The sequence below is a fragment of the Mauremys mutica genome, unplaced genomic scaffold (assembly GCF_020497125.1).
Source record: "Mauremys mutica isolate MM-2020 ecotype Southern unplaced genomic scaffold, ASM2049712v1 000055F_np12_subseq_13795000:13922392_obj, whole genome shotgun sequence".
NCBI lineage: Eukaryota > Metazoa > Chordata > Testudines > Geoemydidae > Mauremys > Mauremys mutica.
The window spans coordinates 49,342-77,185 of record NW_025422820.1 but is presented as its reverse complement, the minus strand read 5'-3'; the positions used below and the strand labels follow the sequence as shown (position 1 = coordinate 77,185).

General features: G+C 50.1%; 4 long non-coding RNA genes across 6 annotated transcripts; all 4 read right to left on the bottom strand.

Moving 5' to 3' along the window:
* Positions 1 to 3,115: 3,115 nt before the first annotated feature.
* LOC123356926 lies at positions 3,116 to 4,766 on the bottom strand. 2 transcript variants are annotated; one of them, XR_006575458.1, is made up of 3 exons: positions 4,155 to 4,766; positions 3,506 to 3,863; positions 3,116 to 3,144 (listed from the first exon to the last, which is right to left on the bottom strand). It is a non-coding gene; the product is annotated as an uncharacterized LOC123356926 (long non-coding RNA). The 2 variants fall into 2 exon arrangements; XR_006575457.1 differs by having other exon boundaries at positions 3,123 to 3,144; positions 3,506 to 3,539.
* A 9,618-nt stretch (positions 4,767 to 14,384) lies between these two features.
* LOC123356928 lies at positions 14,385 to 16,146 on the bottom strand. Its single transcript, XR_006575461.1, has 3 exons — positions 15,788 to 16,146; positions 15,353 to 15,533; positions 14,385 to 14,607 (listed from the first exon to the last, which is right to left on the bottom strand). It is a non-coding gene; the product is annotated as an uncharacterized LOC123356928 (long non-coding RNA).
* A 3,388-nt stretch (positions 16,147 to 19,534) lies between these two features.
* LOC123356927 lies at positions 19,535 to 22,225 on the bottom strand. 2 transcript variants are annotated; one of them, XR_006575460.1, is made up of 4 exons: positions 21,870 to 22,225; positions 21,184 to 21,341; positions 20,473 to 20,615; positions 19,535 to 20,169 (listed from the first exon to the last, which is right to left on the bottom strand). It is a non-coding gene; the product is annotated as an uncharacterized LOC123356927 (long non-coding RNA). The 2 variants fall into 2 exon arrangements; XR_006575459.1 differs by having other exon boundaries at positions 20,484 to 20,615.
* Positions 22,226 to 24,815: 2,590 nt separating this feature from the next.
* On the bottom strand, positions 24,816 to 26,741 carry LOC123356929. Its single transcript, XR_006575462.1, has 3 exons — positions 26,695 to 26,741; positions 26,182 to 26,301; positions 24,816 to 25,088 (listed from the first exon to the last, which is right to left on the bottom strand). It is a non-coding gene; the product is annotated as an uncharacterized LOC123356929 (long non-coding RNA).
* Positions 26,742 to 27,844: the final 1,103 nt, after the last annotated feature.

Here is a 27,844-nt window from a genome sequence, read left to right as displayed (position 1 = left end):
CTGGGGGGCAGCATAGGCTGGCTCTGCTTGGAGGCTCACGATAAGGGGATCTGGGGCCCAGCCGGTTGGGTAAGGGGGGGCAGTCAGGGGACAGGGAGCAAGGTTGGTTGGATGGGGGTGGGATCCCAGGGAGTGGCTAGGGTCTCTCAAGGCAGCAGACAGGGAACAGGGGGGTGGATGGGGCATGGGAATTCTGGGGTCTGTCAGGGGGTGGGGGCTGGATAGGGGTCAGGGGACAGTTAGGGTGGGGGTGTCTCTGGAGGAGGTGGTCAGGGGACAAGGAGCTGGGGGGGTTGGATGTGTCAGGAGGCAGGGGTGTGGAGGGGGTTCGGGCAGGCAGGGAGCAGGGGGAGGGTTGTACCGATCAGGAGTTCTGGGGGTCCTGTCGGGGTTGGGGAGTGGTTGGATGGGGCATGGGAGTCCGGGGGTCTGTCTTGGAGTGTGGATAAGGGTTGGGCAGTCAGGGGACAGGAAGGGGGTAGGCTCCTAGGGGGGTAGTCAGGGGACAAGGAGCAGGGAAGCTTAGATAGGGGATAGGGTTCTGGGGGGGCAGTTAGGGGCAGGGGTCCCAGGAGGAGGTAGGCAGGGGACAAGGAGCGGAGGGGGGTTGGGGGTTTGGAGGGGGGCAGGCACCCAGCCCTCTGCCCTGAGCCCTGACACCCCCCCCCCCCACACACACCCCCAAGCCCCTGCCCTGAGCCCTGTACCTCCCTCATACACACCCAGCCCTCTGTTGACTCCTTCACCCCCCCCACCACCACCCCAGCCCTCACTCTGGCACCCACACACATACCCAGCCCCCCCACCCTGACACCTGCACCCCCCTCACATGGCCCCAGTCCTCTGCCCTGACTCTTGAACTCCTGCACATCCCCACCCCCACCCTGAGCACCAAACGGAAGCTCCTGCACCCCCAAATGGGAGCTGCCCAGGTAAGTGCCCCCACACCCAGACCGCCTGCCCCAACCCTGAGCCCCCTCCCTCATTCTAGCTCCTGGCCAGACCCTTCACCCCCAGCCCTGTGCTCGGTCCACTCCCACCCTCAGCTCAGTGCAGAGAGAGGAAGAGAATGGGCCAGAACCAGGGAGAAGGTAGCCACCCTGCTGGCGGCCTAGTGGAACAGAACCCCAGACCAGCAGCGGGTTGAGCAGGCCAGTGGGGTGTAAGATCAACATTTTAATTTAATTTTAAATGAAGCTACTTAAACATTGTGAAAACCTTGTTTATTTTACCATACAACACTAGTTTCTAGGTCTATATATTATATAACTAAAGAAACCTTCTGAAAAACATTAACATTTCGCATGCCAGTAATACATTTTAGAGTGAATAAATGAAGACTCAGCACATCGCTTGTGAAAGGTTGCCGACCCCGATATAGACAATAACGCTATTTCACTCCAGTGTCTTCCTAAAATGTTAATATTGCTTTTTTGATGTTTGAAACACAGCTATAGAAATAGAAGGTTAAATGTTAGCCAACCTCTATTCCTTTACATATCTTCCTAACCAGTCTTTAAAGTTCGGCTATGGGTCAAGGTCAGTTTGTGAGTTAATTAACTCTTGCTGGCCTCGTCACCTTACAATGAGATATTACATTACATGCAGATCACCACAAGGTCTCTGTGGCTTTGAGCTCCTTAGGACCTAGCCTTTAAAATGCTCTTTGCCACTGACCAATCCCTATGAGAAGGGTGCAGGTCTCCCCTTTCTAGCTCCTCTTGGGCCGCTGGCTCTTGCTGGGCAATGAGACCACGCTCTCCTGAGGGAACAGAGGTCTCTTTTTTACGGTGCTTTTCTCTCTGCCCCATTCGAACGCCCCTGGCTTAAGGACCACCCTGTAAGGAAGGTTTGGGTCTCCTTTGCCAAGCAAATTAAACCACAGGTCACTTTGACACGCCCGGCAAAATGACTGCCCTGTAACCAGGGTGTAAGGTCTTATCCCTCGCACGCTTAAACTAGGGGAGCCTTTTTGTGCCTGTGGCTGAGCGACACCCCACCCCTTGAGAAGGCTTGAGCTTCCGTTTCTCTTAGTGACAGGAAATTCCCCACAATTATTTCTACTGGACTTTGAGATTTGAAGTGAAATCTTACTTGCGACCTATCCAGGTCAGATGCAACATGGTGTGGCGAAGGGGCAGCTGTAAGGGGATGGTGGAGGCCGTGGAAAATTCGCCCCTTTTCTCAAAAAAGCCAAGAAATAGCCCAACCATGCAAATATCACACCGTCTGGAAATGAACAGGTGAGGTGGGGGGCTCCTTTCAGACCCTCACTTCCACCTCATCCTTCCTCAAGTCCTTTTGCCCTGCCCAATTTACACAGCTCAACCAACCACAACTTTGACCCTGTGTTTTCTTGTGCACAAGAAAGACACCGTCGCACTGATGAGTGTTCAACTGTAGACATTCGGACAGCTCCCTCAGCTGTGTCCAAATTCCAGGCCTTGTGTCTCTTTGGAGATAGACAGAGATTCCTAGGGCTACGTCCGAAAGGATTGATGTGGCTATCCTTTCTGAAATGTGTTGATGTTCAGGTGTTGTAAGCACATGCGGTGGTATTCAGAGCCAGCACGTGAGTGCACCTAACCCTACTAACAGGACTGCGTCACAAGGAAGAGGGGTCTTTTCTGGTAAAAGCACAAAGGGAGCACAAAGTTACCTTTCTACCTCACCAAGAAAATAAGTCCGGAAGGGTGTCGCTGAGAGATGGAGGATTGATTGGAAAGGAGACACTCAGCAGGATCCCTCCCTTACCTGTTCATTTCCAGATCTTTTCACATTGGGGACTTCCCCCCACCCCCTGCACACACCGAGTTTAAAGGGGCGTATTTTACTAAAGAAAGGGTGACCGCCCTGTAATCAGGGTTCAGGCCCCTTTTCTCCTGTCTACATTGGCCCTCTTAATGGCACCCAACATAGTCACTCCGCAGAGCAGATTCTGGGCCCTCCCCAGCCACAGAGCCCCGTACCCAAGGAGGAAGCACACGGCCTATGAAGACAACTACAGCAAGTACAGATGAGGAACAGCCAGTTATGCAGAAACCCGAGGACTATTCATGTCTCCTCAGAAGGATGTCCAGGCTTCTCAGATCCACTTCTGCATATTCTCCTCCGGCGAGGGCTCCTGGACGATTCCTCTGCAAACTAATAAAGCCAAGCAAGGACCATCATTACACAGAGCTCTATGAATGTCCTCATCCCTGCCTCCCTCTCCCACTCCATCTCCATCCCCCGGACTCAATGAACAGAGACTGAGTCAACATCCACAGACACTGCTCCACTCTAGCGCCCACTATCCTGCATGATTTTCATCCCCTCTTACTTGTTCATAGCTCCCGAGACCAAGCCTGTGGGGATGCACACCTAGCACTCCTGCCCCTGTTCTATGAAGGGAGACGGCACAAGGAGAGGCAAGGACAGAGACAGAGAGAGAAAGAGAGTGTTGGCCAACACACTAGAGGAGAGAGAGAGAGAGAGAAACACAGGAGAAAGGCAAGTAACTCACCATCTGGAGTCATCCTCCTGGATCCAACCTTCTCCTGCGGAGGACACACTGCTTGTGAACAGAGAAATGACAAGCCCCTGAAAATGGGGACCTTGTCTCCCTTGTATCCCCAGCTAGTCAGGAAACTCTTCTGACAAACCAGCCCCAGCTAACAGGGTGTCTGTACCTGGAGTCAGATGGGCTGTTAACAGAACCCTCAGCAAAACAGACACATATCTCACTGACAGTGGCATCTGCTTGGCTCCCAAATGAACGGCTCTTGCCTGGCATGAACGATGCTCACAGGCTCACTGCTCTCACTCACTTTCCATTGCATGAGGGCAGTAGACTCTGACATGTGACTTATTTTTCCTTGGTACTAAACCCAGCAGAGGAGAGAAAAACAAACAAATTAGCATCTCCATCTGCAATGTCACGTAGTCTCTTCATCTCATCTCCCACGGCTCCGCCATCAAACCATCTCCTATTACTACTTTACATCTGCAACTAGAAGGGATCCATTGTAACTGCACCCAAAATAGTCACTTTGCTCAGGAGACTCTTGTCCCTTCCCCAGCCTTAATACCACAGTGCCCTGTACCCAGCGAGGAAGCACAAGGCCTGTGAAGTAAACTACAGCGAGTACAGATAAGGAATTGAAAGCACTGACCTCTTACTCACAGCCAGTTATTCAGAAGGCAGAAAGCTGAGGACTGTTCCTGTCTGGTTAGAACCATGTTCAAACTGCTCAGATCCACCTCTGCCAGTTTCTCCTCCGGCTCGAGCTCCTGGACAATTCCTCTGGAAGTGCAGCTGCAAAAGCCAAGCATGCGCCATCTCTACACACAGCTCTAATGGTACTTGAAACGTTGCCCTCAATCCTGCCTCCCTCTTCCACCCCATCTACATCAGCCCCACTTGAACAGAGACCGATTCAACACTGACAGTCACTGCTCCACTCTCGCACCCACTACCCCGCATGGTTTTCGTCCCCTCCTACTACTCCAGGGCTTTCAAGACCTAACCTGTGGAGATGCACACCTCGCAGGCCTGCCTGTGTCCTAAGAAGGGAGATGGCACAAGGAAAGGAAAGGACAGATTAAGAGAGAGCGTTGGCCAACACACTAGAGAGACAGACAGCGAGAAAATGAGCAACACGGGAGGAAGGCAAGCAACTTGACACCTGGAGTCATCCTCCTGGATCCAACCTTCCGCTGCAGAGGACACACCGGTACTGGCCAGAGGACTAAGCAGCCCCTGAAAATAGGGACCTTGTCTCCCTCATAACCACAGCAGAGCCTTCACCTAACAAGACACTTATCTCACTGACAGTGGTCCTTGCTCCACTCCCAGCTGGATGGCTCTTCCCTGGCATCAACAATGCTTAGAATATCCCAGCTCTCGCTCCCTTTCCATGGCATCTGTGGAGTGGACTCTGACTCTGCACTTCGTACTAAACCCAGCACTAGGGGGAAAAACAAATCAGTTAGCATCTCAGTCTGCAACGTGCATAGGTTCTTCTTCTCCCATCTACCACACCTCAGGGCTCCGCCCTCAACCCTCCTCCCATTACAGCTTTAGCACTACAACTAAAAAGCAGCCCACTGCACCTACATCCAAAATACTGACTCTGCACAGGAGACTTGTGCCTTTGCCTCATCTGAATCCCACAGAGCACCGTGTCCAATGAGGAAATTCAGAGCCTCTGAACAAAACCGGAGCCAGTACAGATGAGGGATTCCAAGCACTGACCGCTTACTCACAGCCAGTTGTGCGGAAGGCAGAAATCTGAGGACCATTCATGTCTGCTTAGAAGGATGTCCAGGCTCCTCAGGTCCGCGTCTGCCACTTTCTCCTTCAGCTGCTGCTCCTGGACAATTTCTCTGCAAGCTCAGGAAATGAGCGAAGCAAGGGCCATCACTACACAAAATTCAATTGGTGCAGGTAATCTTGCCCTCATCCCTGCCTCCCTCTCCCATCCTATCTACATAAGGCCCACTTGAAGAGAAACAATCAACATCCACAGTCACCCGCCCACTACGATGCATGATTTTCGTCCCCTCCTACTTGTTCATAGCTCCAGAGACCTAGCCTGAGGGGATGCACACATAGCACTCCTGCCCGTGCCCTATGAAGGGAGACAGCAGAGAGAGAGACAGCAGAGAGAGAGAGTGTGTGAGTGTGAGTGTGAGTGTGAGTGTGAGTGTAGACAGAGAGAGAAACAGAGGAGGAAGGCAAGCAACTCACCACCTGGAGTCATCCTCATGGATCTAACCTTCTCCTGCCGAGGACACACCGATCCTGGCCAGAGAAATGATCAGCCCCTGAAAATGGGGACCGTGTCTCCCTCAAAACCACAGCTAGTCAGGAACCTTTTCTTACAAACCCACCCCACCTAACGGGGTGTCTCTACCTGTAGCCAGGTGGGCCGTGAGCAGAAATCTCAGCAAAACAGATACTTATCTCAGTGATAGTAGCAGCTGTTCTGCTCCCAGATGGACGGCTCCTGCCTGGCACCAACAACGCTCGCAGTCTCGTCACTCGTCACATAAGGGCAGTAGACTTTGACATGTGACGTCTTTTTGCTTGGTACTAAAACCAGGGGATAAAACAAGTAAGCTACTGTCTCAGTCAGAAATGTCTCGTAGGCTCTTCTTTTCCCCTCTCACGCTCGGCGGGGTTCCGCCATCTACCCATTACACCTTTAGGACTAAAAGTACAAAGCACCTCTTACAACAACACCCAACAGAGTCACTCTGCACAGCAGACTCTGGCCCCTTACCACCCTTAATCCCACAGAACCCTGTACCCAACAAGAAACCACACCGTCTATGAAGAATACTGCAGTGAGTACAGATGACTCTGTGAGTTCAAAACAATGAGCCCTTACTCACAGCCAGTTATGCAGAAGGCAGAAACCTGAGGACTATTCTTGTTTCCTTAGAAGGATGTCCAGGCTGCTCAGGTCCACTTCTGACATTCTCATCTGGCTGGGGCTCCTGGACGATTCCTCTGCAAACTAATAAAGCCAAGCAATAACTGTCACTACACAGAGCTCTATGAATGCCCTCATCCCTGCCTCCCTCTCCCATCTCATCTACATCAGCCCGACTCGATGAACAGAGACTGAGTCAACACTGACGGTCACCGCTCCACTCTAGCGCCCACTACCCTGCATGATTTTCATCCCCTCCTACTTCTTCATAGCTCCTGATAACTAGCCTGTGGTGATGCACAACAGACAGCACAAGGAGAGGCAAGGACAGAGACAGAGAGTGTTGGCCAACACACTAGAGAAGAGAGTAAGAGAGAGAGAGAGAGAGAGAGAAACACAGAGAAAGGCAAGAAACTGATATGGGCCGTGAGCAGAACCCTCAGCAAAACAGACACTTATCTCAGTGACACGGGCGTCTGCTCGACCCCCACATTGACGGCTGTTGCCTGGCATGAACAATGCTCACAGGCTCTCTGCTCTCACTCACTTTCCATCGCATGAGGGCAGTAGACTCTGATGTGTGACTGCTGGGTTTAGTACCAAGGAAGAAGTAAAGGGAAGAAAAAAATAAAATAAAATTACCATCTCCATCTGCAATGTCACATAGTCTCTTCATTTCACATCTCCCGTATCCCACAGCTCTGCCCTCAACCCATCTCCCATTAATACTTTACAGCTGCAACTAGAAGGGACCCATTTTAACTGCACCCAAAATAGTCACTGTCATAGGTCTTCTCCCCCACTTGGAGCTGTTGGGTTCCAAGATGGGGACCTGCATGGACTCCTCTAAACTAAAATTCTAGTTTAGATCTGGTTCTCGCTGCCACCAGTCAGTTTTTTAAGTGTCTGACACACTGCCTGTTCCCCCAAAAACTTCCCCTGGGAACATAGATTCAAACCCCTTGAATCTCACCAGAGAGAGAGAAACAGCCAGTTCCCCTCCCCCACTTCCCTCTCTCCAGCCTGCTCCGGAGAGATACACACCGAGTCAAATCCTTGACTCAACACAAAGAGGGACTCACCTCCCGCTCCCCTTCCCTAGAGAGATACCTTGATTCAAACTCCTTGAATCAAACAAAGAGGGATTCCCTATCCCCCCCACTCCCTTTCCCCTAGTCCTTGGGAAAAATACCTTGATTCAGACTCCTTGAATCAAACAAAGAGGGATTCACTTTTCCCCCTCCCCTCCCCTGAAAATCCAAACAAGGGAAGAAATCAATCAAGTTCTAAAAAAGAAAAGATTTTATTAAAGAAAGAAAAAAGTACACTCTCTCTGTATTACCAGGATGCAAAAATACAGGGTTTAACTTATAAAAACTGGAGAGACTTCCCCTCCCTCCTCCTCAGCATAATCAAAGTAACAGCAAACAGAAATAAAGAATTTCCTTCAGCAAACACACAATTGCAAATGTAGAAATCAAATTATAAGACTAATACTCACTCTATTGGATAGTAGGAAATACTCCAGGAGAACTTGGAGACATGTCTGGCCTCTCTTAGATCCGAAGAGAGCACACAGAGCAAACAAGGAACACAGACAAAGCCTTCCCTCCACAGAGATTTGAAATTATCCTGTCCCTTGATTGGTCCTCTGGTCAGGTGTTTCTCAGGTTACTGAGCTTGTTAACCCTTTACAGGTAAAAGAGACTTTAACCCTTAACTATCTGTTTATGACAGTCACTTTGCTCAGGAGACTCTCTTGTCCCTTCCCCAGCCTTAATCCCAAAGAGCCTCGTACCCAACGAGGAAGCACACGGCCTATGAAGGAAACAAGAGTGAGTACAGATAAGGAATTGAAAACACTGACTTCTTACTCATAGCCAGTTATCCAGAATGCAGAAAGCTGAGGACTGTTCATGTCTCCTTAGAAGGATGTCCAGGCAGTTCAGGTCCACTTCTGCCAGCTTCTTCTCCAGCTGAGACTCCTGGACAATTCCTCTGCAAGCTAATAAAGGCAAGCAAGAACTATCACTACACCAGTGGTTCTCAACCTTTTGTACTGATGATCCCTTTTACATAGAAAGCTTCTGAGTGTGACCCTCCTCTTATAAATTAAAAACACTTTTTGTATATTCAACACCATTATAAATGCTGGAAGCCAAGTGATGTTTAGGATGGAGGATGACATTTCACAACCCCCCAAACAACAACCTTGCGGCCCCCTGACGGGACCTAAACCCCAGTTTGAGAACTCCTGCACTACATAGAGCCCAATTAAGGCCCTCTTCCCAGCGTCGCTTTCGATCTGTCTTAGCCCCACAACACCAACAGTCACCGTTCCAGTCTCGCACCGACTGCCCTGCATGATTTTTGTCCCCTCCTACTTCTTTATGGCTCCCAAGACACAACCTGTGGGGGTGCACACCTAGCTCGCCTGCCAATATCCTAAGAAGGGAGACAGCACAAGGAAAGGCAAGGACAGATTGAGAAAGAGTGTTGGCCAACACACTAGAGAAGAGAGAGAGAGAGAGAGAGAAACACAAGAGAAAGGCAAGCAATTCACCACTTGGACTCATTCTCCTAGATGCAACCTTCTGCTGCGTAGGACACACTGCTCCTGGCCAGAAAACTGAGCAGCCCCTAAAAATGGGGATCTTCTCTCTCTCAAAACCACAGCTAGTCAGGAACCTTTTCTTACAAACAGCCTCAGCAAACGGGGCATCCCTTTCAGGACCAAGGTGGGCCATGAGCAGAGCAATCACCAAAACAGACACTTATCTCATTGACAGTGATGACTGTTCTATTCCCAGTTGGATGGCTTTTTCAAGGCATCAATAATTCTCGCAGTCCCATCACTCTCGCTCGCTTTCCATCGCATGAGAGCAGTAGACTCTGACTTGTCACTTCTTTTCCCTTGGTACTAAATCCAGCGGAAAAACAAGTCAGTCACCATCTCAATTGGTAATGTTGGGTAGCCGCTTCTTTTTGCCTCTCCCATATGGTGGGGCTCTGCCCTGAACCCTCCTCCCATCACGCCTTTATGACTACAAGTAGAAAGCACCCCTTGCGACGACACCTGAAATAGTCACTCTGCACAGATGACTCTGGTCAGACACCAAACCTGTGGGGAAAACACGTAGAAATTGTGCTTCTTTTTGGCTTGTAACTTATTGCTTCTTGTAGCTTTTTGCTTCCAGCAAGCACGGACAAGGAGGAGCAAAGGGGAGGGCTAGTTGAGGTGCACAGCGGGCCCACCACAGTCCCAGACTGCACGCCAGGGGAGATCTAGTCATTGAGTGTTGGGGTTCTTAGGGATTGGCTTGTTTTGGCCTTGTTTTCAAATGGGTTTATCTTGATTTTTGGCTTATTGTCAAAGTCGGGGTGCTTATTTCCCCAGTGAAAGTTAGCAATTGTGACTCTGGTCCCTTCCACAGCCTTAATCCCAAAGAGCCCCACACCCAACAAGCAAGCAAACGAAGTGTGAAGAAAATCACAGCAAGTACAGATGAGGAATTCCAAGCACTGACCACTTACCCACAGCCAGCTATGCACGAGGCAGAAAGCGGAGGACTGTTCATGTCTCCTTAGAAGAATGTCCAGGCTCCTCAGGCCCACGTCGGCCAATTTCTCCTCCGGCTGCTGCTCCTGGATAATTCCTCTACAAGTGCAGCAAATAAGCCAACCAAGAGCCCTCACTACAAAAAACTCAATTGGTGCGTGAAATCTTGCCCTCATCCCTGCCTCCCACATCAGCCCCACTAGAGCAGAGACTCAGTCAACACCCACAGTCACCGCTTCACTCTAGCGCCCACTGCCCTGCATCATTTCGGTCCCCTACATAGCTTACAAGACCTAGCCTGTGGGGATGCACAACTAACACACCTGCCCGTGTCCTATGAAGGAAAACAGCACAAGAGGAGGCAAGGACAGAGAGAGAGTGAGAGACAGACAGACAGAGTGTGTGTTGGCCAACACATTAGAGGAGAGAGAGAGAGAGAAAAACATGGGAGGGAGTCAAGAAACTCACCAGCTGGAGTCATCCCCCTGGATCTAATATGCTGCGGAGGACACAGTGGTCCTGGCCAGAGACATGAGCAGCCCCTGAAAATGGGGACATCATCTCCCTTGTAACCACTAGTCAGGAACCTTTTCTTATAAACCCAGCCCCAGCTAATGGGGCGTCCCTACCGGGAGCAAGATGGGCTTTGAGCAGAGCAATCACTAAAGAAGACACTTATCTCATGGAGAGTGGTGGCGGTTCCGCTCCCAGATGGACGCCTTCTGCGTCGCATCAACAACGCTTGCAGACTTATCGCTCTTGCTCTCTCTTTCCATTGCAGGAGGGCAGTAGACTCTGGCCTGTGACTTCTTTTCTCTTGCTACTAAACCCAGCACAAGGGGGAAAAACAAATCAGTTACCCTTTCAATCAGCAACTTTGGGTAGGCGCTTATTTTCCCCTCCCGCACACAGTTGGGCTCCGCCCTCAACCCTATTCCCATTACACCGGTAGGACTACAAGTAGAAAGCACCCCTTGCGACGACACCCGAAATAGTCACTTTGCACAGCAGACTCTAGTCTCACACACCAAATCTCAAGGGGGAAAATAAAACATAGAAATTGGGCTTGTCTTTGGCCTGTAGCTTATTGCTCGTTGTAGCTTGCTGCTTCCGGCAAGCAGGGGCAAAGTGGGGGAGAGAGTGTCAGGGGTGCACAGCGGACCCACCACAGTCCCAGACTGCAAGCCAAGAGAGATCTAGTCATTGAGTGTTGGGGTTCTTCGGAATTGGCTTGTTTTGGCCTTATTTGAAATAGGATTAGCTTGATTTTTGGAATATTGTGAATTCAGGGTTCTTATCTACCCAGTGAAAGTTGGCAAGTATGACTCTGGTCTCTTCCCCAGCCTTAATCCCACAGTGCCCCATACCAAACAAGAAAGGAAACGGCCTATGAAGAAAATTACAGAGAGTACAGATGAGGAATTCCAAGCACTCACCGCTTACTCAGAGCCAGTTAGGCAGAAGGCAAAAACCTGAGGACTGTTGAGGTCTCATTAGAAGGATTTCCAGGCTGCTCACATCCACTTCTGCATATTCTGGTCGGCAAGGGCTCCTGGATGATTCCTCTGCAAACTAATAAAGTCAAGCAAATACAATCACTACACACAACACTACTGGTGCATTTAATCTTGCCCTCATCCCTGCCTCCCTCTCCCATCCCACCTACATCCGCTCAACTCGATGAACAGAGACTGAGTCAACATCCACAGACACCGCTCCACTCTAGCGCCCAATACCCTGCATGATTTTCATCCCCTCCTATTTGTTCATAGCTCCCGAGATCTAGCCTGTGGGGATGCACACCTAGCACTCCTATCTGTATCCTGGGAAGGGAGACAGCACAAGAAGAAGCAAGGACAGAGACAGAGTGAGAGACAGACAGACAGCGTGTGTTGGCCAACACATTAGAGGAGAGAGAGAGAGAGTAAAAAAAACACGGGAGGGAGTCAAGAAACTCATGAGCTGGACTCATCCCTCTGGATCCAACCTTCTGCTGCAGAGGACACACCCCTCCTGGCCAGAGAAATTACCAGCCCCTGAAAACGGGGACCTTGTCTCCTTCATAACCACTAGTTAGGAACCTTTTCTTACAAACCCAGAGCTTGCTAATGGGGCGTCCCTACCAGGAGCTGAGCCGTGAGCAGAGCAATCACCAAACCAGACACTTATCTCAGTGACAGTGGCCTCTGCTCGGCTCCCAGATGGACGGCTCTTGCCTGGCATGAACAATGCTCACAGGCTCACTGCTCTCACTCACTTTCCATCGCACGAGGGAGTAGAGTCTGACGTGTGACTTGTTTTTCCTTGGTACTAAACCCAGCAGAGGGGAGAAAAGCAAAAAAAGAAAATAGCATCTCCGTCTGCAATGTCGCGTAGTCTCTTCATTTTACAGCTCCTGTATCCCACGGTTCTGCCCTCAACCCATCTCCCATCACTACTTTACACCTGCAACTAGAAGGGACCCATTGTAACTGCAGCCAAAATAGTCACTTTGCTCAGGAGACTCTTGGCCCTTCCCCGACCTTAATGCCAAAGAGCCTCATGCCCAACGAGGAAGCACACGGCATGTGAAGAAAAGTACAGCAAGAACAGATGAGGAATTCAAAGCACCGACTTCTTACTCACAGCCAGTTACGCGGGAAGCAGAAAGCCGAGGACTGTTCGTGTCTGCTTAGATTTAGAAGGATGTTCAGGCTGCTCAGATGCACCTCTGCCAGTTTCTGCTCCAGCAAGGGCTCCTGGACAATTCCTCTGCAAGAGCAGCTGCAAAAGCCAAGCATGAGCCATCACAACACAAAGCTCTAATGGTGCTTGAAATCTTGCCCTCATCCTGCCTCCCTCTCCCATCCCATCTAGATCAGCCCCACTCGATGAACAGAGACCAAGTTAACACCGACAGTCACTGCTTCACTTTAGCGCCCACTGCCCCACATGGTTTTCGCCCCCTCCTACTATTTCAGGACTCCCAAGACCTAACCTATGGAGATGTGCACCTAGAACACCTGCCCGTGTCCTATGAAGGGAGACGGCACAAGGAAAGGTAAGGATAGAAAGAGGGTGTGTGTTAGCCAACATACTAGAGGACAGAGACAGAAACACAGGAGGAAGGCAAGCAACTCGCCACCTTGAGTCATCCTCCTAGATCTTTCTGCTGCGGAGGACACACCGCTACTGGCCAGAGAACTGAGCAGCCCCTGAAAATGGGGACCTTGTCTCTCTCAACCACAGCTACTCAAAAACATTTTCTTACAAACACAGCCCCAGCAAACGCGACGTCCCTATCAGGAGCAAGGTGGGCCATGAGCACAGCAATCACCAAAACAGACACTTATCTCACTGACAGTGGCAGCTGTTCTGATCCCGGTTGGACGGCTTTTGCGTGGCATCAATAACTCTCGCAGTCCCATCGCTCTAACTCGCTTTCCATCGCATGAGGACAGCAGACTCTGACGCGAGATTTCTTTTCCCTTGGTAATAAAACCAGCAGAAGGAGGAAAAAAAAGTTACCAACTCAGTGGGCAACATCGCATTGGCTCTTCTTTTCGCCTCTCCAACACGGCGGGGCTCCGCCCTCACCACTCTTCCCATCACACCTTTAGCATTACAACCAAAAAGCAGCCCTTGCAACGGTACCCGACAGTCACTCGGCACAGCAGATGCTGGCCCCTCCCCAGCCTTAACACCACAGAGTCCTGTACCCAACGAGGAACCATACGGGCTGTGAATACAGTCAGTACAGATGAGGAATTCCAAGCACTGACAGCTTACATGAGAGGCAGAAAGCTGAGGACTGTTCATGTCTCCTTAGAATAAAGTCCAGGCAGCTCAGATCAACCTTTGCCAGTTTCTCCTCCGGTGAGGGCTCCTGGACGATTCCGCCGCAAACTAATAAAGCCAAGCAAGAACTATCACTATGCAGAGCTCTATTAACGCCCTCATCCCTGCGTCCGTCTCCCATCCCATCTACCTCAGGCTGACTCGATGAACAGAGACTGGGTAAAAGCAGACAGTCACCGCTCCACTTTAGCGCTCACTGCCCCTCATGATTTTTCTCTGCTCCTACTGCTCCATGGCTCCCAAGACCTAGCCTGGGGGGATCCACACTGAGCACCCCTGCCTGTGTCCTATGAAGGGAGATGGCACAAGGAAAGGTAAGGACAGAGAGAGAAAGACAGACAGAGTCAGAGAGACGGTGTGTGTTGGCCAACATATTAGAAAAGAGAGAAAAACATAGAAGGAAGGCAAGCAACTTGCCACCTGGGTGTCATCCTCCTGGATCTAACCTTCTGCTGCAGAAGACAAAAAACTACTGGACATGAGCACCCCCTGAAAATGGGGACCTTGCCTCCCTCATAACCTGTGCTGTTCAGGAACTTTTTTTTTTTTTTTTTTTTTTTTTAAAAACAAAGCCAGCCCCAGCTGATGCGGCATCACTACCTGGAGCCAGATGGGCCGTGAGCAGAACCTTCAGCAAAACAGACACTTATCTCAGTGACAATAGCAGCTATTCCACTCCCAGATGGACGGCTTTTTCATGCCGTCAATAATTCTCCAGGTCCAATCGCTCTTGATCACTTTCCATTGCATGAGGGCAGTAGACTCTGACATGTGACTTCTTTTTCCTTGGTACTAAACCCAGCAGAAGTGGAAAACCGAACAAGTTACCATCTCCGTCAGCAATGTTACGTAGTCTCTTAATTTCATATCTCCCGTATCCCACGGCTCCGCCTTCAACCCATCCTCCATTACTACTTTACACCTGCAACTAGAAGTCACTTTGCTCAGGAAACTCTTGTCCCTTCCCCAGCTAAGGCTCTTGGACGATTCCTCTGTAAACTAATAAAGCCAACCAAGAATGATCACTACACAGAGCTCTACGAATGCCCTCATCCCTGCCTCCCTCTCCCATTCCATCTACATCAGCCCTACTTGATGAACAGAGATGTAGTTAACACCGATAGTAATCATTCCACTCTACTATCCACTACCCAGCATGATTCTCGTCCCTTCCTACTTCTTCATGGATCCAGGAGACCTAGCCTGTGGGGATGCATACTTAGCATCCCTGCCTGTGTGCTATGAAGGGAGACAGCAGAAGGAGAGGCAAGGAGAGAGAGAGAGAGAGAGAGAGAGAGAGAGAGAGAGAGAGTGTGTGTGTGTGTGTGCTGGCCAACACTAGAGAAGAGAGAGAATGAGAATCATGGGAGGAAGGCAAGCAACTCACCACCTGGTGTCATCCTCCTGGATCCAATCTTCTGCTGAGGAGGGAACACAGCTACTGGACACAGAAATGAGGACCTTGTCTCCCTCATAACCAAAGCTAGTGAGAAACATTTTCTTATAAATCCAGCCCCAGCTGATGGGGTGTCCCTACCTGGAGCCAGGTGGGCCGTGAGCAGAACCCTCAGCAAAACAGACTTATCTCAGTGACAGTGGCAGCTGTTCCGCTCCCAGATGGACGGCTCTTGCCTGGCATTAACAATGCTCGAGGTCTCGTCGCTCTCGCTTGCTTTCCATCACATGAGGGCAGTAAACTGACTTCTTTTCACTTGGTACTAAACCCAGCATAAGGGGGGAAAAACAAGTAAGTTACCATCTCAGTAGGCAATGTCTCGTCAACTCTTTTTTTCCCCTCTTCCACATGGTGGAGCTCCGCCCTCAAATCTCTTTCCATCACACCTTTAGCACTACAATTAAAAAGGAGACCATTGCACCTACACTTAAAATAGTCACGTACCCAACAAGGAAGCACATGGCCTTATGACAGCAAGTACAGAGAAGGAATTCAAAGTACAGACTGCTTACTCACCGCCAGTTATGCAAGAGACAAAGCTGAGGACTGTTCGTGTCTGCTTAAAAGGATGTCCAAGCTGCTCAGGTCCACTTCTGCCTCTTCCTTCTCCAGACAGGGCTCCTGAACAATTCCTCTGCAAGAACAGCTGCAAAAACCAAGCATGAGCAATCACTACACAGAGCTCTAATGGTGCTTGAAATCTTGCCCTCAATCCTACCTCCCTCTTCCATTCCATCTGCATTGGCCCCACTTGATGAACAGAGACCGAGTTAACAGCAACCGTCACCGCTCCACTCTCACACCCACTTCCCTGCATTATTTTCATCCTCTCCTACTTCGCCATGCTTCCCGAGACCTGGCCTCTGGGGATACACAGCTAGCTCACCTGCCTGTGTGCAATGAAGTGAAACAGCAGAAAAAGAGGCAAGGACAGATTGACAGAGTGTGTTGGCCAACACTAGAGGAGAGAGAGAGAGAGAGACACAGAGACACACACGGGAGGAAGACAAGTAACTCGCCACCTGGAACCTACCTTTTCCGCAGAGGACACATCGCTTGTCAGCAGAGAAATGAGCAGACCCGGAAAATGGGGACCCAGTCTCCCTCATAACCACAGCTAACCATGAACATTTTGTTACAAATCCAGGCCCAACTTACAGGACATCCCTACCTGGAGCCAGGTGGGCCGTGAGCAGAGCTCTCACCAGAACAGACACTTATCTCACTGACAGCAGTAGCTGCTCCGCTCCCAGATGCACGGCTAATGCTTGATTTCAACAATGCTTGTGGTCTCGTCGCTCTCGCTCGCTTTCCATCGCATGAGGACAGTAGACTCTGACCGTGACTTCTTTTTCCATGGTACTAATCTCAGCAGAAGGAGGGAAACAAAAAAAAAAAATTAGCATCTCCAACTGCAATGTCATGTAGTCTCTTCATTTCACATCTTCCGTATCCCAGCCCTCCGCCCTCAACCCATCTCCCTTTACTACTTTACAATTGCAACTGAAAGGCACCCACAAAAACATAAGAATGGCCAAACTGGCTCAGACCAAAGATCCATCCAGCCCAGTATCCAGGCCATTGCCAGGTGCCCCAGAGGGAATTAACCCAACGGGTAATGATCAAGTGATCTCTCTCCTCCCATCCATCTCCACCCTCTGACAAACAGAAGCTAGGGACATCATTCCTTACCCATCCTGGCTAATAGCCATTAATGGACCTAACCTCCATGAATTTATCCAGTTCTCTTTTAAACCCTGTTATAGTCCTGGCCTTCACAACCTCCTCAGGCAAGGAGTTCCACAGGTTGACTGTGCACTGCGTGAAGAAGAACTTCCTTTTATTTATTTTAAACCTGCTGCCCATTAATTTCATTTGGTGGCCCCTAGTTCTTATATTATAGGAAGTAAATATATTTTTCCTTATTCACTTTTTCCACACATCTTGTGATTTTATATACCTCTATCATATGCCCCCTTAATCTCCTCTTTTCCAAGCTGCAAAGTCGTAGCCTCTTTAATCTCTCCTCATATGGGATCCATTCTGAACCCCTAATCATTTTAGTTGCCCTTCTCTGAACCTTTTCTAATGCCAGTATATCTTTTTTGAGATGAGGAGACCACATCTGTACCCAGTATTCAAGATGTGGGAGTACCATGGATTTATATAAGGACAGTAAGATATTCTCTGCCTTATTCTCTATTCCTCTTTTAATGATTCCAAACATCCTGTTTGCTTTTTTGACTGCCGCTGCACACTGCGTGGACATCTTTGGAAAACTATCTACGATGACCCTAAAATCGCTTTCCTGATTAGTTGTAGCTAAATTAGCCCCCCATCATATTGTATGTATAGTTGGGGTTGTTTTTTCCAATGTGCATTACTTCACATTTATCCACATGAAATTTCATTTGCCATTTTGTTGCCCAATCACTTAGTTAAATCCAATGAACACTGAAGAACTTCAAAAAGTTCCCACAAACTATCCTGAGCAGTTTAGTATCATCTGCAATCTTTGCCACCTCACCTTTCTCCAGATTATTTATGAATAAATTGAATAGGATCGGTCCTAGCATTGACCCTTGGGGAACACAACTAGTTACCTCTCTCCATTCTGAAAATTTACCATTAATTCCTACCCTTTGTTCCCTGTCTTTTAACCAGTTCTCAGTCCAGGAAAGGATCTTCCCTCTTTTCCAATGATAACTTTATTTACATAAGAGCCTTGGTGAAGGACCTTATCAAAGGCTTTCTGGAAATCTAAGTACACTTTGTCCCAAAATAGTCACTTTGTTCAGGAGATTCTTGTCCCTTCCCCAGCCTTAATCCCAGAGTCTCGTAACAAACGAGGAAGCATACGGCCTGTGAAGAAAACTACAGCGAGTAGAGGTGAGGAATTCAAAGTGCTCATCTCTTACTCACAGGCAGCTATGCCAAAGGCAGAAAGATGAGGAATATTCATGTCTCCTTAGAAGGATGTCCAGGCTGCTGAGGTCCACTTCTGCATATTCTCGTCCGGTGAGGGCTCCTGGATGATTCCTCTGCAAACTAATAAAGTCAAGTAAGTACCATCACTACACAGAGCTCTATTAGTGCATTTAATCTTGCCCTCATCTCTGCCTCCCTCTCCCATCCCATCTACGTCAGCCCCACTTGATGAACAGTAACCAAGTCAACACTGACAGTCTACACTCCACTCTAGTGCCCACTACCCTGCATGATTTTCATCCCCTCTTACTTGTTCATAGCTCCCGAAACCTAGCTTGTGGGGATGCACACGTAGCACACCTGCCCGTGTGCTATGAGGGGAGACAGCACAAGGAGAAGCAAGGACATAGACAGAGAGAAAGAGTGTTGGCCAACACACTAGAGAAGAGACAGAGAGAGAGAGAAAGAGCAAGGCAAGAAACTCACCAGCTGGATTCATCCCCCCTGGATCCAACCTTCTGCTGCAGAGGACACACTGCATGTGAACAGACCAATAACCAACCCCTGAAAATGGGGACCTTGTCTCCCTCATAACAGCAGCTAGTCAGGAATCTTTTCTTACAAACCCAGCCCCAGCTAATGGGGCATCCCTACCTGCAGCCAGGTGGGTCATGAGCAGATCCCTCACCAAACCAGACATTTATCTCACTGACAGCGGTGACTGCTCCGCTCCCAGATGTACAGCTAATGCCTGATTTCGACAATGATCGCGGTCTCGTCGGTCTCGCTTTCCTTCGCATGATGACAGTAGACTGATACATGACTTCTTTTCCCTTGGTACTAAACCCCGCACAAGAAGAAAAACAAGCAAGTTACCATCTCAGTAGGCAAATGTCACATTGGCTCTTCTTTTCACCTCTCCCACACGGGGGAGCTCCGCCCTCAACACTCTTCCCATTACACCCAAAAAGCAGCCCTTGCAACAGCACCCGACAGTCACTCTGCATAGCAGACTCTGGCCCCTCCCCAGCCTTAATACCACAGAGCCCCGCACCCAACAAGGAGACACACGGCCTGTGAAGAATACTACACCGAGTATAGATGAGGTATTCCACTGGCACCGACCGCTTACTCACAGCCAGTTATGCAGGAGGCAGAAAGCTGAGGACTGTTCACGTCTGCTTAGAAGGATGTTCAGGTCCGCTTTTGAGAGTCTCTCCTCCAGACAGCACTCCTGGACAATTCCTCTGCAGTGCAGTTGCAAAAGCCAAGGGTGAGTCAGCATTACACAAAGCTCTGAAGGTATGTAAAATCTTGCCCTAATCTCTGCCTCCCTCTCTCATTTGGTCTACATCAGCCCCAGGCGATGATTAAAGACCAAGTCAACACTGACAGACATTGCTCCACTGTGGCACCCACTAATATGCATGATTTTCATACCCTCCTAAGTCTTCGTGGGTCCCAAAGACAGACTGTGTGGATGCACACCTAGCACCCTTTTCCCGCGTCCTACGTAGGGAGACGGCACCAGGAAAGGCAAGGAAGGGAGAATGAAAGAGCAAGAGTGTTGGCCAACACAATAGAGAAGACAGAGAAACATGAGAGGAAGGCAAATAACTCGACACCTGGAGTCATCCTCTAGATGCTACCTTCTGCTGCGTAGGACACATTGCTCCTGACCAGAGGAATCATCAGCCCCTGAAATTGGGAACCTTGTCTCTCTTACAACCACAGCTAGTCAGGAACCTTTTCTTACAAACCCAGCCCTAGCTAACGGGGCATCCCTACCAGCATCAACGTGGGCCATGAGCAGAGCCCTCACCAAAACAGATACTTATCTCACTGACAGTGATGGCTCTTCTGCTGCCAGATGGATGGCTTTTGCGTGGCATCAACCATGCTCATGGTCTCATCGCTCTCGCTCGCTTTCCATCACATAAGGGTAGTAGACTGGCACATGACTTCTTTTCCTTTGGTACCAAATCCAGAAGAGGAGGGAAAAAATAAAATAGCATCTCCATCTGCAATGTCGTGTAGTCTCTTCATTTCCCAGCTCCCGTATCCCAGGGCTTCACCCTCAACCCATCTCCCATTACTGCTTTACAACTGCAAGTCGAAGATACCCATTGTAACGGCACCCAAAATAGTCACTCCCTCAGGAGACTCTGGCCACTCCCTAACCTTAATCCCACAGAGCCTTGTACCCAACGAGGAAGCACACAGCCTGTGAATAAAAGTACAGCGAGTACAGATGAGGAATTCCAAGCACTCACCGCTTACTCACAGCCATTTATGCAGGAGGCAGAAAGCTGAGGACTGTTCATGTCTGCTTAGAAGGATGTTCAGGCTGATCAGGTTCACTTCTGAGAGTCTCTCCTCCGGGTAGGGTTCCTGGACAATTCCTGTACCAGCGCAGCTGCAAAAGCCACGCATGATCCAGCATTACACAGTTGTGAAGGTGTGTGAAATCTTGCCCTCATCTCTCGCTCCCTCTCCCATTCCATTTACATCAGCCCACCTGATGAACACAGACCGACTCAAAACCGACAGTCTCCAATCCACTTTCATCCCTTCTACCCCACATAATTTTTGTCCCCTCCTACTTCTTCATTACTCCTGAGAACCAAGCCTGTGGGGAGCACACCTAGCACACCTGCCCATGTGCCATGAAGCAAGACAGCGCAGAATGAGGCAAGGACAGATTTAGAGAGAGTGTGTTGGCCAACACACAGAGAAAAAAGAGAGAGAGAGAGAGATTAACACGGGAGGAAGGCAAGCAATTCCTCACCTGGAATCATCCTCCTGGATTCAAGCTTTTCTGCAGAGGACACACCGCTTGTGAACAGAGAAATGAGCTGATGCTGAAAATGGGGACCTTGTCTCCCACATATCCACAGCTCGTCAGGAACATTTTGTTACACATCGAGCAGTAGCTAACTGGGCATCCGTACCTGAAGCCAAGTGGGAAGTGAGCAGAGCCTCACCTAACAAGACACTTCTCTCACTGACGATGACGGCTCCTCGGCTCCAAGCTGGACGGCTCTTGCCTGGCATCAGTAACGTTCGCTGTCTCTCTGCTCTTACTTGCTTTCCATTGCATGAGGGGAGCAGACTCTGACCCTCCACTTCTTTTCCCTTGGTACTAAACCCAGCACAAGGGGGGAAAACAAATCAGTTAGCATCTCAGTCAGCAACATGCATAGTTTCTTCTTCTCGCATCTACCGCACCTCAGGGCTCCATCCTCAACCCTCCTCCAATTACAGCTTTAGCACTACAACTAAAAAGCAGCCCACTGCACCTACATCCAAAATACTAACTGTGCACAGGAGACTTGTACCTCTCCCTCATCTGAATCCCACAGAGCACCGTGTTCAACAAGGAAATTCACAGCCTCTGAACAAAACTGAAGCGAGTACAGATGAGAGATTCCAAACACCGACTGCTTAATTAGAGTCACACGCTTAACAGCCTCACCTGACTCTTAGCAGGTTAATTGGAGTCAGGTGTTCTCATTAGCCTGGAGCAGCCCCTGCTCTGGTCACTCAGGGAACAGCAAACTACTTATCCAGTGGCAGGTTTATCTCCCTTCTATTACTCTGCTGTTCCCAACTGGCCTGGGTCTATCACAGCAGATACTGGATAGAGAGAGATTTCACAAAAAACACACACCTGCTCCTCGAATATCACGACAGCACTCCTTAGCTCCACTGCCAAGTGAAAAACATCTAGATTGTGCAGGTCTCGTTCCTCCAGATGCTTCTCCTCTGTCTGGGGCGGCTCCATTGGCCTTGAGCGGGCCTCTGCAAGAACAGCAAACCACCTATGGAAGAGCCATCACTGTCCAACATGCTACCGTGCTAATATTTTACAATACCTGCCTCCACTCTCGCACCCACTACCCCACATGATTTTCATCCCCTCCTACTTCTTCCTGGCTCCCGAGACCTAGCCTGTGAGGATCCACACCTACCCGTGTTCTATAAAGGGAGAAAGCACAGGGAGAGGCAAGGACACAGACAGAGAGAAAGAGAGAGTGTTTGTGTTGGCCAACACAGTACAGAAAAGAGAGAGGGGAGGGAGGGAGAGAAACGCAGGAGAAGGGGAAGGAACTCGCCAGCTCGAGGCATCCCCCTGGATCCAACCTTCTCTTGCAGAGGACACACTGCTTGCGGATGGAAAAATGAGCAGCCCCTGAAAACGGGGACCTTGTCTCCCTTGTATGCACAGCTAGTCAGGAACCTTTTCTTACAAACCCAGCCCCAGCTAACAGGGTGTCTCTACCTGAGTCAGATAGGCCGTGAGCAGAACCCTCAGCAAAACAGACAGACACTTATCTCACTGACAGTGGCCTCTGCTCGGCTCCCAGATGGACGGCTCTTGCCTGGCCTGAACAATGCTCACAGGCTCGCTGCTCTCACAACTTGCCATCGCATGAGGGCAGTAGACTCTGACATGTGACTTCTTTTTCCTTGGTACTAAACCCAGCAGAGGGGAGAAAGAAAAAAAATAGCATCTCGGTCTGCAATGTCGCGTAGTCCCTTCATTTCACATCTCCTGTATCCCACAGCTCCGCCCTCAAACCATCTCCCGTTACTACTTTACACCTACAACTAGACAGGACCCATTTTAACTGCACCCAAAATGGTCACTTTGCTCAGGAGACTCCTGTCCCTTCCCCAGCCTTAATACCACTGTGCCCGGTACCCGACGAGGAAGCACATGGCCTGTGAAGAAAACTACAGCAAGTACAGATAAGGAATTGAAAGCACTGACTGCTTACTCACAGCCAGTTGTTCAGAAGGCAGAAAGCTGATAACTGTTCATGTCTCCTTAGAAGGATGTCCAAGCTGCTCAGATCCACTTCTGCCAGTTTCTCCTTGGGCTGGGGCTCCTGGACAATTCCTCTGCAAGCGCAGCTGCAAAAGCCAAGCATGAGCCATAACTACACACAGCTCTATTGGTGCTTGAAATCTTGGCCTCATCCCTGCCTCCCTCTTCCATCCCATTTACATCGGCCCCACTTGACGAACAGAGACCGAGTTAACACCAACAATCACCGCTCCACTTTAGCGCCCACTGCCCAACATGGTTTTCGTCCCCTCCTACTACTCCAGGGCTTCCAAGACCTAACCTGTGGGGATGCACACCTACCCATGTCCTAAGAAGGGAGACAGCATAAGGAAAGGCAAGGATAGAGAGAGGGTGTGTGTTGGCCAACATACGAGAGAGAGAGAGAGAGAAACACAGGAGGAAGGCAAGCAACTCTCCACCTGCAGCCATTCTCCTGGATCTAACCTTCTGCTGCAGAGGACACACTGCTCCTGGCCAGAGAACTGAGAGCCCCTGAAAATGGGGACCTTGTCTCCCTCATAACTACTAGTCGGGAACCTTTTCTTACAAACCCAGCCCCAGCTAACGGAGCATCGCTACCAGAAGCAAGGGGGCAATGAGCAGAGCAATCATCAAAACAGGCACTTATCATTGAGAGTAGCAGCTGTTCCACTCCCAGTTGGACGGCTTTTCCGTAGCATCAATAGTTCTTGCGGTCCAATCACTTTTGCTCACTTTCCAACATATGAAGGGAGTAGACTCTGACGCCTGATTTCTTTTCCCTTGGTACTAAAGCCAGCACAAGGGGAAAAAATAAGTTACCATCTAAGTGGGCAATGTCGCGTTAGCTCTTCTTTTCACCTCTCCCTCACGGCGGCGCTCCGCCCTCAGCACTCTTCCCATGACACCTTTAGCATTTCAGCCAAAAAGCAGCCCTTGCCACAGCACCCGACAGTCACTCTGAACAGCAGACTCTGGCCACTCTCCAGCCTTAATACCACAGAGTCCTGTACCCAACGAGGAATCACACGGCCTGTGAACAATACTAGAGCAAGTAAAGATGAGGAATTAAAAGTATCAGTTTTAAACAAACAATTTAATACTGTAACCAGTAATGATGATTGTGAAGCTTGGTTGAGGTGATGCAGTCAGAGGGTGGGATATTTCCCAGGGAATGCCTTACTGCTAAATGATGAACTAGCACTCAGCTGAGCCCTCAAGGGTTAACGCATTGTTGTTAATGTAACCTCACACTCTACAAGGCAGCACGAATGGAGGGAGGGAGGGGAGACAGCATGGCAGAGAGAGACAGAGACACACCCTGTGTGGGGGCAGGGGGGGGAAGAGAGTGAGAGATGCACATTGCCACTTTAAGAACATTGCTGCCTGCAGCTGCTGTCTCAACTTCCTGACCTACTTAAAAAGGCAGACTCTTTCCACCCTGAGCCCTGTCCTGTCCCCACCCTGCTCTAGATGGACAAGGGTAAGTGGGGGGTAGGAGTAGGGGGAGGCAGACACCCTGACATTAGCCCCCCTTTCCCCTGCACAGCAAGCAGGAGGCTCCGGGGGAGCAGCTCCAAGGCAGAGGGCAGGAGCAGCACATGGCAGTGGGGGGGGGGGAAGGACAGCTGAACTGCCAGCAATTGATAGCCTGCTGGGTGGCTGCCGCACAGGGAACTTAGGGGGGCGGGGAGCTGATGGGGGGCTGCTGGTCCACCCTGGTTCCAAGCCCACACCAGCTAGCTGAAACAGGCTGCTCTTCCTGCAAGGACTGGATAAACCAGGCAGCTGCCAAGCAACATTATAAGGGAGCATTGCACAATGTTAAACGAGCATGTTCCCTAATTGATCAGCAACGTAACAACGTTAACCGGGGCGACTTTAAGTGAGGAGGTCAGTGCTTTGAATACAGTATCGCTTACTCACAGCCAGTTATGTGCAAGGCAGAAAGCTGAGGACTGTTAATCTCTTCTTAGAACTATGTCCAAGCTGCTCAGGTCCATGTCTGCCACCTTCTCCTTCGGCTGCTGCTCCTCCATGATTCCTCTAGAAGCGCAGCTGCAAAAGCCAAGCATGAGACATCACTACATACAGCTGTATTGGTGCGTGAAATCCACTCAATGAATACAGACCGAGTAAACACTGAGTCACAGCTCCACTCTCGCACCCACTGTCCAGCATGATTTTCCTCCTCTCCTACTTGTTCATAGCTCCCGAGACCTAGCCTGTGGGGATGCACACCTGAGTGTTGGCCAACATACTAGAGAAAAGACAGACAGAGAGAGAAACATGGGAGGAAGGGAAGCAACTCGTCACCTGGAGTCATCCCCCTGGATCTCACTTTCTGATGCAGAGGACACATTGCTACTGGCCAGAGAACTGAGCAGCCCCTGAAAATGGGGACCTTGTCTCCCTCAAACACAGCTAGTCAAAAACACTTTCTTACAAACACAGCCCTAGCAAATGGAGCGTCCCTACCAGGAGCAAGGTGGGCCGTGAGCAGAGCAATCACCAAAACAGACAGTTATCTCATTGAAAGCGGCGACTGTTCCACTCCCAGTAGGACAGCTTTTCCTTGGCATCAGTAGTTCTTGAGGTCCCATCGCTCTCGCTCGCTTTCCATGACATGAAGGCAGTAGACACTGACACATGACTTCTTTTCCCTTGGTACTAAACCCAGCACGAGGGGAAAAAACAAGTAAGTTACCATCTCAGTGGGCAATGTTGGGGAGGCTCTACTTTTCGCCTCTCCCACACAGTGAGGGTCTGCCCTGAACCCTCATCCCATCACACCTTTAGGACTACAAGTAGAAAATAACCCTTGGAATGACACCTTAAAACAGTCACTCTGCACAGCACACACTGATCACACACACCACACTTGTGGGGAAAAGCATGTTTTGGGCTTGTAACTTATTGCTTCTTGTAGCTTGTTGCTTCCAGCAAGCAGAGGCAAAGGGGGGCGAGAGTCAGGGATGCACAGCGGGCCCACCGCAGTCCCAGACTGCAGACGCCAGGAGAGATCTAGAGACTCTGGTCCTTTCAAGCCTTAATCACACAGAGCCCCATAGACAATGAGGAAGCAAACAGAGTGTGAAGAAAATTGCAGTGAGTACAGATGAGGAATTCCAAGCCCTGACCTCTTACTCACAGGCAGTTATGTGGGAGGCAGAAAGCTGAGGACTGTTGATCTCCACTTAAGAGGATTTCCAGGCGGCTCAGGTCCACTTCTGCCAATTTCTCCTCCGGCTGCTGCTCCTGGATGATTCCTCTGCAAACACAGTAAGTAACCCAACAAAAAGCCATCACTACACAAAATTCAACTGGTGCATGAAATCTTGCCCTCATCCCTACCTCCCTGTCCCACGCCATCCACATCAGCCCCACTAGAGCAGAGACTCAGTCAACACCCACAGTCACCGCTGCACTCTAGCGCCCACCACCCTGTGTGATTTTGGTCCCCTCCTACTTGTTCATCGCTCCCAAGATCTAGCCTGTGGGGACGCACAGCTACCACACCTGCCCATGTCTTACGAAAGGAGACAGGACAAGGAGAGGCAAGGACAGAGAGAGAGAGAGAGAGAGAGAGAGACAGAGAGTGTGTTGGCCAACACATTAGAGGAGAGAGAGAGATAAAAACGTGGGAGGAAGTCAAGAAACGCACCAGCTGGAGTCATCCCCCTGGATCCAACCTTCTGCTGCAGAGAACACTCTGCTTCTGGACAGAGAAATGACCAGCCCCTGAAAATGGGGACCTTGTCTCCCTCGTAACTACAGCTATTCAGGAACCTTTTCCTACAAACTCAGCCCCAGCTAACCACAAGTCCTGGCCTGGAGGCAGGTGGGCCGTTACCAGAGTCCTCACAAAACCAGACACTTATCTCACTGATGGTGACGTCTGCTCCACTCCCAGCTTCATGGCATCTGCATAGCCTGGAATCAACAACGCTCACTGTCTCACAGCTCTTGGGCGCCTTCCATCTCACAACTGGGGTGGGCTCTTACCCTTCACTTCTTTCTCCATGGTACTAAGCACAACACAAGAGGGAAAAACAGAAGTTATCATCAGAATCTGCAGTGTTGTGTAGGTTCTTCTTCTCCCATCTCCCATTACACCTTTATAGATACGATTAAAAAGCACGCAACGCACACTCAGCCTTTGGAGCTCCTGGCCAGAGAATGCTGTGAAAGCCAAGACTATAATGGGGTTCAAGTAAGAACTAGGTACAGCAACTCCTCACTTAACGTTCTCGTTATGTTCCTGAAAAATGCGACTTTAAGTGAAACGATGTTAAGCGAGTCCAATTTCCCCATAAGAATGAATGTAAACGGGGGGTTACGCTGCAGGGGATTATTTTTTGCCATACAGTACAGTACTATAGTTGGGGGGTGCCCCCGCCTTACCCCACACGGGCACAGCTCACTGGCACTGGAGATGAGGCAGGCAAGGAGGCTGAAGGTGCTGTAGGCTAGGAGAAGCATGTTGCACAGGAGCAGCGGCAGCTTCCCCTCTCTGCGAGCACCAGGGTGGGGGCCTCAAACCCTTCCCCCAAGCCCCCACCCTTAACCTGCCTCTTCCTCCCCCCTCCTTCCCCTTTACTTCATACACAGCGTCCTCGCTCCTGCCCGCAACAATCAGCTGGCTTGCGGCGTTTGGAAGCAGGGGAGGGAGGGGGAGCCTGCACAACGAGTCTTCACTCCCCGTCCCCGGACGCCACAAGCCAGCTGATTGCCACAGGCAGGAGGCCGTGGGGGAAGGCACTGATCCGCGGGGTTTGCTGGCGGGTGGGAAGTGCTGGGGGGGTGGGGGCATA